The sequence below is a fragment of the Myotis nattereri genome, assembly GCF_964212035.1.
Source record: "Myotis nattereri genome assembly, chromosome: 4".
NCBI lineage: Eukaryota > Metazoa > Chordata > Mammalia > Chiroptera > Vespertilionidae > Myotis > Myotis nattereri.
This window is the reverse complement of record NC_138079.1, coordinates 23,006,622-23,020,116: the sequence shown is the minus strand read 5'-3', so window position 1 is coordinate 23,020,116 and position 13,495 is coordinate 23,006,622.

Here is a 13,495-nt window from a genome sequence, read left to right as displayed (position 1 = left end):
TTATTTCTTCTACCTATCCATCAGATTAAGATTTATATTCAGCCATTCTAATCAGGAAATCTTCCCTCACTCTTGAAGACTTGGCAAGACACTCTCCTAACTTGCCCCCAGCATCTGCAAGGTAATGTATTTGGAGGGCTTGCTCCACTGTACTGACATAACTTTTACTAACACGTCACAGACAATTTAGTTCACTTTTGTCTTAGATTAACCCATGGTAGTATTGATAACTCTTAGTATGACAAGACTAGAACAAAAGCTTTTAAAATTTAATCCCATTCTATAATCAGATGATAAAAACATAATGTTTATAACAAAGACGTATTAAAAATTTATTTTTTATTTCTAAATGCCTCAGAGGATTTACACGAAGAAAAAAGTTAGCAAACGTTATAAAGACACTCTTCTAACTCCAAAAGCTATCAGTTGCATAATCGTATTTTTAAAATAAAATTGGAATAGTGAAGGCATATTTAAAGCTCACATTCCAAAGAATTATTCCTCTCCAAAAAGATAACAATTTTTGAGGACACCACCAACAATGTATTTTTCCCGAAGGAATTTCATTTTAAAATGCAGTTCATGAACTGCTCCTGAATATATTCAATATTCTTATTTCTATCTTTAAATTATACCTTTAAATTTTGAGTATTAACATGATTAAAATAGTAATTTTTCTCTAGGAATCAAATGTAGAGAGCATAGTGATTATCTATACTAATAAAAGAGTAATATGCTAATTAGACCAGATAGACTGGGCATCTTCCAGACATCATTCCAAACATCCTTCCTGACAAAGCCGGAGCCTAGGCAGCACCGCCTGTGATCCTGGGTGCCTGTGGCCAGCCAGAGGTGGAAAGCCTGGGTCCAAGGTGTGGGGGCTGAGGCAGAGGCAGTTAGGGGTAATAAGGCAGGCAGGAGAGCAGTTAGGGGCGATCAGGCAGGCAGGCAGAGGCAGTTAGGGGCAATCAGGCAGGCAGGTGAGTGGTTAGGGGCAACCAGGCAGGCAGGCAGAGTGGTTAGGGGTGATCAGGCAGGCAGGCAGGCAGGCGAACGGTTAGGAGCCAACGGTCCTGGGTTGTGAGAGGGTGCAGGCCGGGCTAAGGGACCCCACCCCCACCCCCCGTGCACGAATTTCATGCACTGGGCCTCTAGTAGTTAATAAAACTGTATTACATACTTGAAAAAGTTTCTAAAAGAGATTGTAAACATTTTCACCAGAAAGCAATGCTAATTATGTCATGTGATACAGGTGTTAGCTAATACTGTGGTGGTAATCATTTTGCAATAAATATTCTTTAGACACTGAAGAGTAGAATGACTCAAATCATTACAAAGAAAAGGAGTTTATAAATTGGAAAGCCCTTTGGTATTATATGTAACTTGGGGAAAATTTTTTAAGAGGAAGAAACTATAGGACTCATCACATAGTAATCAATAAATTGTATACCTTAATTTTCCCAATGCTATGTATCAACTATATCTCAAAAAAATTAGAAAAAATGATTTTAAAATTGGCATTTTCATAAAAAAAGAGAAAGTCTAAGGTAAGTTATTAACTTTACAATAAAAAAAAAGCCCATATAGGACTTCTTTCTATTTCTGTACATATGTGCAAAGAGAACATAGAACAAAGACATCGGATGTATCATAATCAGAATATGCTCAGATGTTTAGAACCATATATAGCCTATTCATCTAAGGACACAAATCCATAATGTGATATTTTTAGTAAGTAGAACATTGTACCCTCTCCAAAGATGTCCACACCCTAATCTCTAAAACCTGTGCATATATTTAGACGTTACCTGTCTAATGGGACATTGCAGATGTTATTAAAGTGAGATTTTGCAGGAGGGAGATTATCCTCAATTATCTGAGTCAGCCCAGTGTAATCCCAAGTATCCTTACATAGAGGTTAAGAGTCAGAGAAAGGGAAGAAGCAGAAATCAGGGTAATGTTGAGGGGCATGAACCAAGGAATATAGGCCACCTCTAGAAGCTGGCAAGTAAATGGATTATTCCCTGGAGTATCCAGAAGGAACACACCTTGGATTTCTGCAATAAGTATTTTACTGTATTTATGAGCATGGTCTGACTAGGAAGTAATATAAAACAAAAAATTAGTGGGTTATCTAAAATGTATATCTAATTATTTCACCAAACATATATCACCATAAATTAAATGTTTATTATATATAATATGTATCACATATAATAACATATATTACTATTTAAAATATTCCTCATTTCAGCTTTCTCTGTGTGTGTCTGCCCTTCTGAATTTTTGGAATAATCGGCAATGTGAAGGTGGAATCTAGGAGAAACATTCGTCAAATACAATGCGTATACTTCCAGATGTCTTGTGCCAAGGGCTGTTGGATCTGACAGCAGCACATAAGGTGCACAGCTAGGGGCTCTATGCATCACTTATGCTGTATTATATTTATGTTAACCAGACCGAACTTCGGAATGATCATATTGAATAGAATTTCACTGTTTTCTCAACATCTGTTCAAAGAAATTTGCATGACTACCACGTGTGATAACTAGCAGACAATGCTTCAGACTCTTCAGACCTTTTACACTAGATTTTGTACAATGTTCCCTAACTGAATGAGGGAGTCTTACTTAAATGTTCTACTCCTGAGGAAAATTCTACCTCTGTGATTATTTCAAAGAATTTTATAATTGGCTGAGGAAGGAAAATATTACCAAATTAGTGGAAACTAAGAGAGGAAAAAAAAAAAAAGGTTGGTAACAGAAACCAAAGGTATAAATGAAAACACAAAAACAAAAACTTACATATTAGACATTCTAAGGAGGCTTAGAAAAAAGAGTTTTAGTTACTAAGAGAAATATTCTAGACAGTTGATGTGTGCTCATTTAAACAGGTAAGAACCATAGTATATGAAATATTAAATGAGAAGATTAGGATTGGCATAGATTGATTTGATATTGCTGTATGCATAACAATAAAATGTCACATTTTTTAAAGACATGACCTGAAACTTTTTTATTTTAATGGTCTGACATTTTACTTTAGGATATCTTGTGGGGTCAGGGAAAGCCTTTATTTCTAATTGGATGAAGCCATTGTTCATTTGGTTTTGATGTCCATTTTCCTAACAATTAGTGATGTTAAACATCTTATCATCTGCTTTTTGGCCCCTATACATTTCATACATTTGGAAATGTCTCATTTTTGCTTTTGATCTCATAGGTGCATGTGAAGTTTATTTTCCTATATATGTGCTGTGTTAACTCCAGTCTATTATTAATGATGTTCTTGGATAGGAATACCCATGACACTCGCCAGTTGCCTTTACTCAAAGAAAGCCCAAAAACATCCTCCCTCTACCACCAGTGCCATCGTTACAAAGTACACCCTTACTATGATTGCAGGGTGCACCTCAGGTCACTTGGAAGAACAAGATTTATTACTCATATATCATGGCATACTTAATTTAAGGTCCACACGGTGAGGATGAAGGTATAGGAAGAGAGATAGGGGTTTTCCCTTAATTAGGGTCAAAGGGTGGGGTTACTAATGTTCCAGGGTTCACTCTTAACAGAGGAATTTAAAGCATAGAGCCAAAATTAGGGCAAAGGAAGGGAAAAGCAGAATCACTCAAGCAGTCAGTTATATAGCTTACCCAGATCTCTCTAGAAGGGGAACCTCATGCGCAGGGCAGCCTAGCTTCTAGTTGTTTTACTGGTAGCTGTGCCATATAGCAGGCAATATCTTTATTTAAGATAGAGGTTTTTGAAATGGAAGCCTGTGAAATTAAAAGCATAATGTTAGGCACTTACATTATAATCAGAAAGCTTAATTTCAGGTATTACAATATAAAATAACCTCATTTTGATATTTTAAGTATATTGCAATATTCAATTGAAGAACTTCTTTGAATGCCCAACATATTTAGTTTTACTTTATATTTCCAGTCTTTTTCTGTCAATAATCTTGAGTTTTGTTCATATTCAAAATACCTCATCTGTATGTAACAATTAATTTTAGCAGTTATATGTCTGGTTTATGTAACTTTTTAAATCTTGAAGAACAAGCATAATTACTATCTTTCCCCTCAGAATTGTGTAGACAAGGCTTTAGACTTGTAGTTAATTTAACAATCCCATATACTAAAAGACTAATATGCAAATTGACCAAATGGCCAGTTGCTATGATGTGAACTGACCACCAGGGGGCAGACATTTAACACAGGAGCTGCCCCCTGGTGGTCAGTGCACTCCCACAGGGGGAGCACCCCTCAGCCAGAAGCCCTGAGCCTGGCTCATGGCTGGCGAGCACAGGAGTGGTGGCGGGAGCCTCTTCCACCTCTGTGGCAGCGCTAAGGATGTCCAACTGCCAGCTTAAGCCCATGGGGAGTGGGCCTAAGCCATCAGTCAGACATCCCCTGAGGGCTCCCAGACTGCAAGAGGGTGCAAGCCAGGCTGAGGGACCCCCTGAGTTCACAATTTTCATGCGCCGGGCCTCTAGTTTCTTCATAAATAGAAAGCTATGTCGACCCATCACTTACAATTTCCACAAAAAAAATAACATGACATAATTTTATTTCTCTCTGGAATAAGCTTGGGCCTTTTAACAAGCTTCTCCCTCATCACTGTCTCTCAACAGAAGAGAGTGATGCAATTTCAATACTGAGACATCTGCAACGATGCCCTCCTTAATGACTTAACTTCTCCTGGGATTGAACATCAGAAAAAAAGAATCTTTTTTTTTTCCCTTCCTAATTTCATCTTCCCGTTCTCTCTGGATGATATAAAGTATTTTTAATTAGGGGACTTGAAAAACACAGGTTTTAGTGTTACTAGGTACTATAAAAGAACTAAGTCCCCAAATTCCTGAATACGCTTAATCTCATTTCCTCTATGTAGGTTTTCAAAATCTTATTTTGGGGGTATCATGTATATTATTCTGAAACTTCATATAAGAGGGAATCATTACTACTGTTTCGTACAAAATTATATTTGTGTAATATAAACAATTACACAAATTGTTTATAAATAGTCTTTTATATCCAATAGAAAGTCATCATGTGTTTTCTTATTATATCTTCATAAAAACATATACATGGTATACAACACATTGTTAGTTTATTCTTTAATCCAGAAAAAGGACATTTTAGAGAGTTAAAAGATTTCTTCAAGATTTCCCAGTTATGAGAATGGTGTGTGTATGTGTGTGTGTGTAGGTTTTCCCCAGATTGGACTTACATTATCATGCTGTTATTCAAAATATATGCATTTATATATCTAAAACACAAAGAAAAAAATAAACAGGTAAAATTTATAAAGCCATATATCTCATTTGAAAACACTATTTTAATGAACATTACTCATTTGTGTTGTGTATGTTTCTGTATATGTGTGTAAAAGTACTTATTGAAATAATTAGAAATATTATTTTTTCACAGCAATAGGCTTTAGGACCAGCATATAAGACATTTTATTGACTTATATCTGCTGAATATGATAATAGAAATTAAGAAATTAGTTAAGAAGAAGTAGGAGAAAATATCACCTACTGGGGATCAGAAGTTCCTTATTAAAGTTAGAGCCACTAATATATTCCCATGAGTACAATTAAATGTAAAACAAGTCGGATATATATATATCCAGAGAGTGGTTGCTAGGTGAAGACCTGTTGTGTAAAATAATGAGAAAGCAGGTCGTTTAGAAATGCCATAGAAACTTTCTTGCACAATTTCCCACCATTTTAGCAAATAGAGTGGGACAAAATATAACTAGAAACACCCTTCTGTATTTCTAGCTGGATTTTAATGGAGAAATAAATCTGTAAATATCACATATTAAGTTTGATAGACTAGTAGTCTTAGTACTATGCAAAATGGAAGTACTTTATATAACTCACATTCAATGTAATTTTAAAATGTTACTTTATGGTTTATTACAGATGAAATCCTGATATACTAATTGTACAAATTATCATCAAATAATCTACTTTCATTTTTTATCCATGGTTCTCTATAAAACAGATAGTCATAAATACACTGAACAATTTTTATAAAATAATTGTCAATACTGTAAAGTACCATGGGGGTTACAGATGAAATAATAGCCCCAGTAAATGCATTTAGATATAATCTTTAAGTTTCACTCTTGGTTTATGCAACTGACCTACTTGTTATTTTCTCAGTTCTTCCAAATCAGACTTTTGTTATAAATCAACTGAAATTTAATTACATAATCATATTATATGCAATTATGCTTTTTTCTAACATTATGGCCTATTGAAATTAACTCAGTTGTAGTTGAATATTAAATGTATTTTATGCATCAATTAGTTTCAAGCTAAGTTTCAAAATGAGCTAAGTTTTAATAAAATAATTAAACCTGTACTTTAAAAATGTGTAGAGTTTTCTCTAAAAACTCTAGAGAAAACAATGGAAGGATTCCTCTTGATTAATTATATTTATGTTGTTAATATGACTCAAAAACATAAGCATGGGTATATGGCCTATAAAATGATAGCAATATGTCATTTTTAAGAATAGATCTCTTTAGAATGGGGCTGAATTTTACATTACCTTCTTAAGAATAATAAAATGGGACAACTGTATATTTGGATACTTTATTTTATTTTTGGTCTTTTGAACAAATCCAGTTGAAAGTCTTCTAATTACCACTTTATTTAGTGGACACTTTTCTTTTTTATATCGTTACCTTGCAAATTTCTCTGCTTATTTAGTAGCATATGCCATTTCAACTTCATTTTCTTCCCCATGCCTTCTCAGATACTTTGCAGTCCAACTTTTGTTCTTATTCTTCCTCAAAGCATCTCTTGATGGAATCATCCATGACATTTACCATGCAAAATCCAAGGGTCCATTCTAAGACCACAATTTGCTAAACCTGTTGCCAGTACTTGAAGTTGATTACTTCATTCTTTCTGAAAAACTGCCTTTTCCTTAATTTTTAGGTCACCCTCTTTTTTATTAATTGTTTATTTATTTTATTAGTTTATACTTGTTAGAATTCTTTCCTGGATCCTGTTAATTTTCCAACTTTTAAATTTTGTCTATTCCTTGGGCACAGTCCTAGCTCCTATTCTCTACTAAAGGTCTCTCACTGGTCTCTTTTATTAGAAAACTAGAGGCCTGGTGCATGAAATTCATGTAAGAGTAGGCCATCCTTCCCACAGCTGCCGGCACAAACTTCCCTCTGGCACCCGGGACCCAGGCTTCCCTCCGGCCACTGGCAGAGGGAGGCCCTACTCACCCGCCGCAGCCCACAGGTTGGTGGCCTGGGCCTCCCGCTTTGGGGTATTCATGAGCCCCCCGTTGGTCGCCCCGCCCACCTGTGGCCTGGGCCTCCCTCTGCAGGGTGATCATGGGGCAATCGCTGGGGCCCCGAACAATTGCATCACACCTACCTTGGCTGGCCAGGCACCAGTGGGTGTCATAGTGGGTCCCAGATGGTCCTTCAGATGGTCATCTGGATGTTCATTCCGCAGTTTGGCCATTTGGTTGATTTGCATATTACGCTTTTATCATATAGGATATGTGCTGATGAAAGACAAGTTTTTAGCTTTATCCAGAACCTCTGGCAGGAAATCCAGACACAATTAACACTTCCAAATTCAATTTTCATGTAAATGCTTAATAGTAGCAAATATAACATATCCATTAGTAAGTGTTTTGATATTTCCAACTCCATACTACCCCATGACCAAACCTGACCACTGCTCACCACGTCCACCGTAACCATTCTGGTCAAAGCAACTACAATCTTTTTCCTAGAATACTCACAAAGCATCAACCCATCTCCCGCTTCCACTTTTGCTCTGCCCCAAGTGTCTACTTTCCACACATTACCCAAGGGATTATGTTTAAATGTGTCAGATTATTCACTTCTCATTTCAGAATCATCTAGTGCAGTGGTTCTCAACCTTGGCTGCATATTAGAATCACCTGGGAATCTTTTTAAAATCCTGATTTCTGGGCCCCACCCTCCAAAAATTCTTTGTTACTAATGTTGTGGCCCCAAGCCATAACACAGAAACAGAATTTCCAGAGGATGAAGCCCAGAAATCAGGATTTTAAAAAGATTCCCAGGTGATTCTAATGTGCAGCCAAGGTTGAGAACCACTGATCTAGTGGATTCTCTTATCTATATGTATAAAACCCTAATATGCAAATAGACCAAACGGTGGAACAACAGAACTGAACCGAACAACCAGTTGCTGTGACGTGTGCTGACCAACAGGGGGCATGCGTGAAACATGGTGGGTGTCGACAGTAGGTGGCAGAGCGCAGAACATGGTGGGGGTTGGCCATGACAGGATAGTGAGCGGGGGTCCCAGACCAAGGTGGGGTGCTGGTTGCTGTCATCAGGGCGAGCTTCTGGGTGGTTACTGAAAATTCTTTGCTCCCGCATGCCATGGTCCTGCCTGGCACATGCACCTGCTGCTGGCACTGGCTCCACTAGCAGCCTCTGCCAGCACTGGAGTCGCCACTCGCACCTGCTACCGGTGCCAGGCGCTGGCCCGGATCACTCAGCACCGTCAGCAGGTGTGAGCAACTGCTGCCAGCCTCAATCCTCCCTCAGGGCTTCTCCACCTCCCCCTGCTCCTGATGTGCGATCTGGAAAGCAGCCTCTGCTGGTACTCATTGACAGTGCTGGCCCCGCTCACACCCGCTGATGGTGCCGGCCCCAATTGCTCTACGCCATCAGTGGGTGCGAGTGGGGCTGGTGCCATCAACAAGTGGGAGTGGCGCCGGCGGGAATGGGGCTGCCAGCAGAGAGGGGACCAGGGACCATGGCAGGAGGGGCCAGGCAGAGGCATGGAGAATGGGCTGAGAACTGCCCCTGAGCCTACCACAGCCTCGCGGGACACAGTTCCTTTAAAGATGCACGAGTTCATGCACTGGACCCCTAGTATTTAGAACAGCCGTGGGCAAACTATGGCCCGTGGGCCAGATCCGGCTCGTTTGAAATGAATAAAACTATTGAAAAAAAAGACTGTACCCTTTTATGTAATGATGTTTACTTTGAATTTATATTAGTTCACACAAACACTCCATCCATGCTTTTGTTCCAGCCCTCCAATCCAGTTTAAGAACCCATTGTGGCCCTCGAGTCAAAAAGTTTGCTCACCCCTAATTTAGAATAAAGTCCAAAAATCATTAACATTCCTACAAAGCCATGTGTAATCTTGACTTTTTCCTCCCTGTCATCAGCTCTTTCAACTACCTCTGTTTCTCTATGTGCATAATCTACTCGTACACTGACATTCCCTTGGTTTCCAGCCTTGAATAACATTTTTCTTAATGTTCTTTGCAAAAACAAGGAGGGGTCAGTCTTCAAATATACAACATTGATGTGGGAAAATATTTTAAATCTATATTAAGCTGTGAGACAAAGAAAGGATAACCAAGATAGAGACATCTAGAATAGTTTCAATCTTTCTAGGTTAATAAGAAAAAGAGAGACAGAACTTAAATTGTTATAGAAAAAAACTACTGAATACTAATATCCTCTTCTATACTCACAACCATAGACACATGCACACACAGATACAGCCACACACTCATATCTTATCTAATAATAGACAAACATGGTAATTGACTGTACCTTCGCTACGCCTCCCATTGGCTAATCAGTGCGATATGCAAATTAACCGCCAACAAAGATGGAGGCTAATTTGCATATACCAGCTGGGAGCGAAGACTGAAGACACCGTAGAAGGAAGCCAAGCAACAGAGCCGAGGTAGCAGAGATGGGCAGGAGAGAAGTGGCAGAGATGGGTGGGAGAGAAGCAGCAGAGATGGGCCGGGTAGCAGTGGCAGAGATGGGAGGGGTAGGAGCGACAGAAACTGGAGAGAAGCTCTATTCTTGCAGGAATCATCCTGCAACGGTCTTCAAGTTCACATATACAATTGAAAATGCAGTCATCAATTCATATTTTTCTATGTTAGTATTATATATATTTAATTTTACCAAATGTGGTTCTAAGCAGTGGTGGATAACTTTTGTGATCCTTTACAGATCTTCTCTTTGTCCTGACAAAGATCATAGGGTGGAACCAACTCATATCTCTGTAAATAATCATGTTATTAATTTTCCCTCAAACTCTCCAATTTCAGTATTTGATTTGTTTTGTGCTATAACCTTGACTAAAATACAATTGTTAAAATGGATACATACACTAATTCATTTTGGGTATTTGCTAATATCTAACTTTTGAACTTTATATATTTTCATAAGTAATATTTATCATAGCACCCACTTCAGAACTATGGGGAAGGTTATCTATTGATTGTTAATTATCTATTAAAAACTTCTTATGTAGCCAGTTCAGAAAGCTGAACCATTTTTATAGACTTAGAGGAAATGCTTTAAACTTTTGTTTGTGGATATTTAACTTTGACCAGAGAGAGGAGAGTTAAAGTATTTGTATTTGTATTTTTCTCAGCTTATTATTGACATGATTAAGAACCAGTCTAAAGGCATCATAAAAGCCATACACCAATCCATTTGAAATGATTAGCATGATAGTCAACAGCTGTTACATACACCTGCCAAAGCATGTCCTAACCATGAGTTCTCCTACTTTGGTTTCAAAAGTAAAACTCAAATTTCTGTGCTGTTAATGACATTTGTTATGTTTTCTAAAATCTTCACTCAAGGACATGCTTATTGATTTTGGCAAGAGGGGACGAGAGAGAGAGTGAGAGACAGAGAGAGATATCAAGTGATTGTCCTCCATACACACCCTGACCAGGGATAGAAACCAAAACCTAGGTATGTGCCCTGACTAGGAATTGAACCTACTATCTTTTGGTGTACAGGATGATGCTCTAACCAACTGAACCACACTGGCCAGGGCTCTTCAGTCATCTTCAGTCTCATAATACTCTAATATATTTTTTAAATATTCCCTAAAACATTTAATGAGATTTGAATTATCTTTTCCTCAACTACTGTAAAGATTATAGTTGTTAAGAAAATCTGGCTTGCTTTGTGTATGTGGGTATTTTCCCTCTTTATTTTTGGTAGGAGTAAGCTTTCGATGACTCAATGACAATAGTTAAATATATAGAAATACATTTCTTCCCGAGTTAGTTTTAATATTTTCTATTTTTACATATCTGTATATTTACAAATTTATTGGTATACATATGTTTATGTTTCCATTTTAACATCTGTTGCATCTGTAATTATATAACCCTTTTCATTTCTTAAAAAAAGTATATTTCCAAAATACTTTTTTTTAATCCTAACCTGAGGATATTTTTTCCATTGATTTCAGAGTGGAAGGGAGGGAAGCAGGGGAGAGAGAGAGAAACATCCACATGAGAGAGAAACACATTGATTGGTTGCCTCCTGCACTCGCCCCTACTGGGACTGGGGAACAGAGATAGGGATGGAACCTGCCATCCTAGGTCCTGAAGCTAATGCTCTAACCACCTAGAAAAACTGGCCAGGGTTCCAAAACACTTTTTCATCAATAACTAATAACGACTTCTGAGATAGGACATGTATTTTTCTGGGAAAGAGGGAGTGAAAAAAAATCATAGATTTCTGGAAGTATAGAATAATGAGATGATGGAGCAATTGAACGAGATGCAGTGATGAGACACAGGTGCTAAATGTCTGTGAGTGTGGGAAACTTTAAAAGTAAGGTCACCCAAGATAGAAAGGAGGTGGATAGTATAATTTGATTTGGGGCACTTCAAAGAAAAGTGATATTGTTTCAAAATACCAGCAAGGAAGATGTAGACACATCCCCTAATTTCAAAATCTAAAGTCAAAATGTCTGACCCTAGTCTTTAAACATAAATAAATGAATATTTTAAAAAATATATATATCCTATCTAATAATAGACAAACATGGTAACTAACCATACCTCCAACACACTTCCCATTGGCTAATCAGGGCGATATGCAAATTAACTGCCAACCAAGATGGCGGCCAGCAGCCAGGCAGCTGAAGCGAACAGGAGGCTTGCTTGCTCCAGTGACGGAGGAAGCCAAGGTTCCCCGCCTGCCGCCGCCCAGCTCTGAGCTGCACTCTAAGCAACTATGTTGCAATTATAGAAGCTAAACAATCCCCAGAAACCTGCTTTCAGTCAGCTGAACCTCAGAACTGGAGTTGCAACAGTGTTTCAATTATAGAAGGTAAACAAAGCCCAGATACCTGCTTTCAGCAGCGGAGGCCTAAGAGCTGGACCCGAGCCTCAGAGCTAAAGCCGGCTCTCAGCTCCAGTGACAGCCATAGAAGGTAAATAAATCCCAGAATAAATAAAAAAAGAAAAACAGGAGAGTTTGGGAGCTTCAGTCACCCACCAGCCTGAAAACAGCCCTCAGCCCCACACCCAGACTGGCCAGGCACCCCAGTGGGGACCCCCACCCTGAAGGGGTGTGACCAGCTGCAAACAGCCATCATCCCCTCCATCAGGTTGGATAGGCACCGAAGCGGGACTCCCACCCTGATCCGGGGCACCCTTTAGGGCAAACCAGCTGGCCCCCACCTGTGCACCAGGCCTCTATCCTATATAGTAACAGGGTAATATGCAAACTGACCCTAACAGCAGAAGGACTGGGAATGACTGGTCACTATGACACACACTGACCACCAGGGGGCATACGCTCAATGCAGGAGCTGCCCTCTGGTGGTCAGGGTGCTCTCACATGGGAGGAGCTCTGCTCAGCCACAAGCCAGGCTGATGGCTGCCAGTACAGCGGTGGTGGTGGGAGCCTCTCCTGCCTCCTCAGCAGCGCTAAGGATGTCTGACTGCAGCTTAGGCCTGCTCCCCGCTGGCAAGTGGACATCCCCCGAGGGCTACCGGGCTGCCAGAGGGATGTCTGATTGCCATCTTAGGCCCAATCCCCCGGGGAGCGGGACTAAGCCAGCAGGTGGTCATTCCCTGAGGGGTCCCAGACTGCGAGAGAGCACAGGCCAGGCTGAGGGACCCCTCTCCCCACCTCCCCGAGTGCACACATTTTTGTGCACTGGGCGTCTAGTATATACTAATAAAAGAGAAACATACACATTGGTATCACTCCACTACACCCAGCAGCAAATCAGGAAGAGTATGGAAATTAACCCAAAAAGATGGTGGTTAATTTGCATATGCAGGTGTGGAGTGAAGACTGAAGACTACGGAAGACTAAAGATGACTAAAGACTGAAGATGACTGAAGAGGCTTGGTTTCTCTGCTGCAGTTGGACTGGAGAAGCCTCAAGGCTTGGCTTCTTCTCCACTGTGGCCAGAGCAAGGCCTGGGTCCTGAGTGCCGGAGGAAAACTGGTGCTGGCAGCCAGGGGATGGAAGGCCTATTGTACGAATCTCTTCATGCAACAGGCCTCTAGTACGTATATATCCTATACAATAAAAGCCTAATATGCAAATGCCCAAACTGTGGAACCACTGGTAGAATGACTGGTCCTTATGATGTGCACTGACCACCAGGGGGAGCTGCCCCCAGCCCTCAGGCCCAAGGCTAGCCA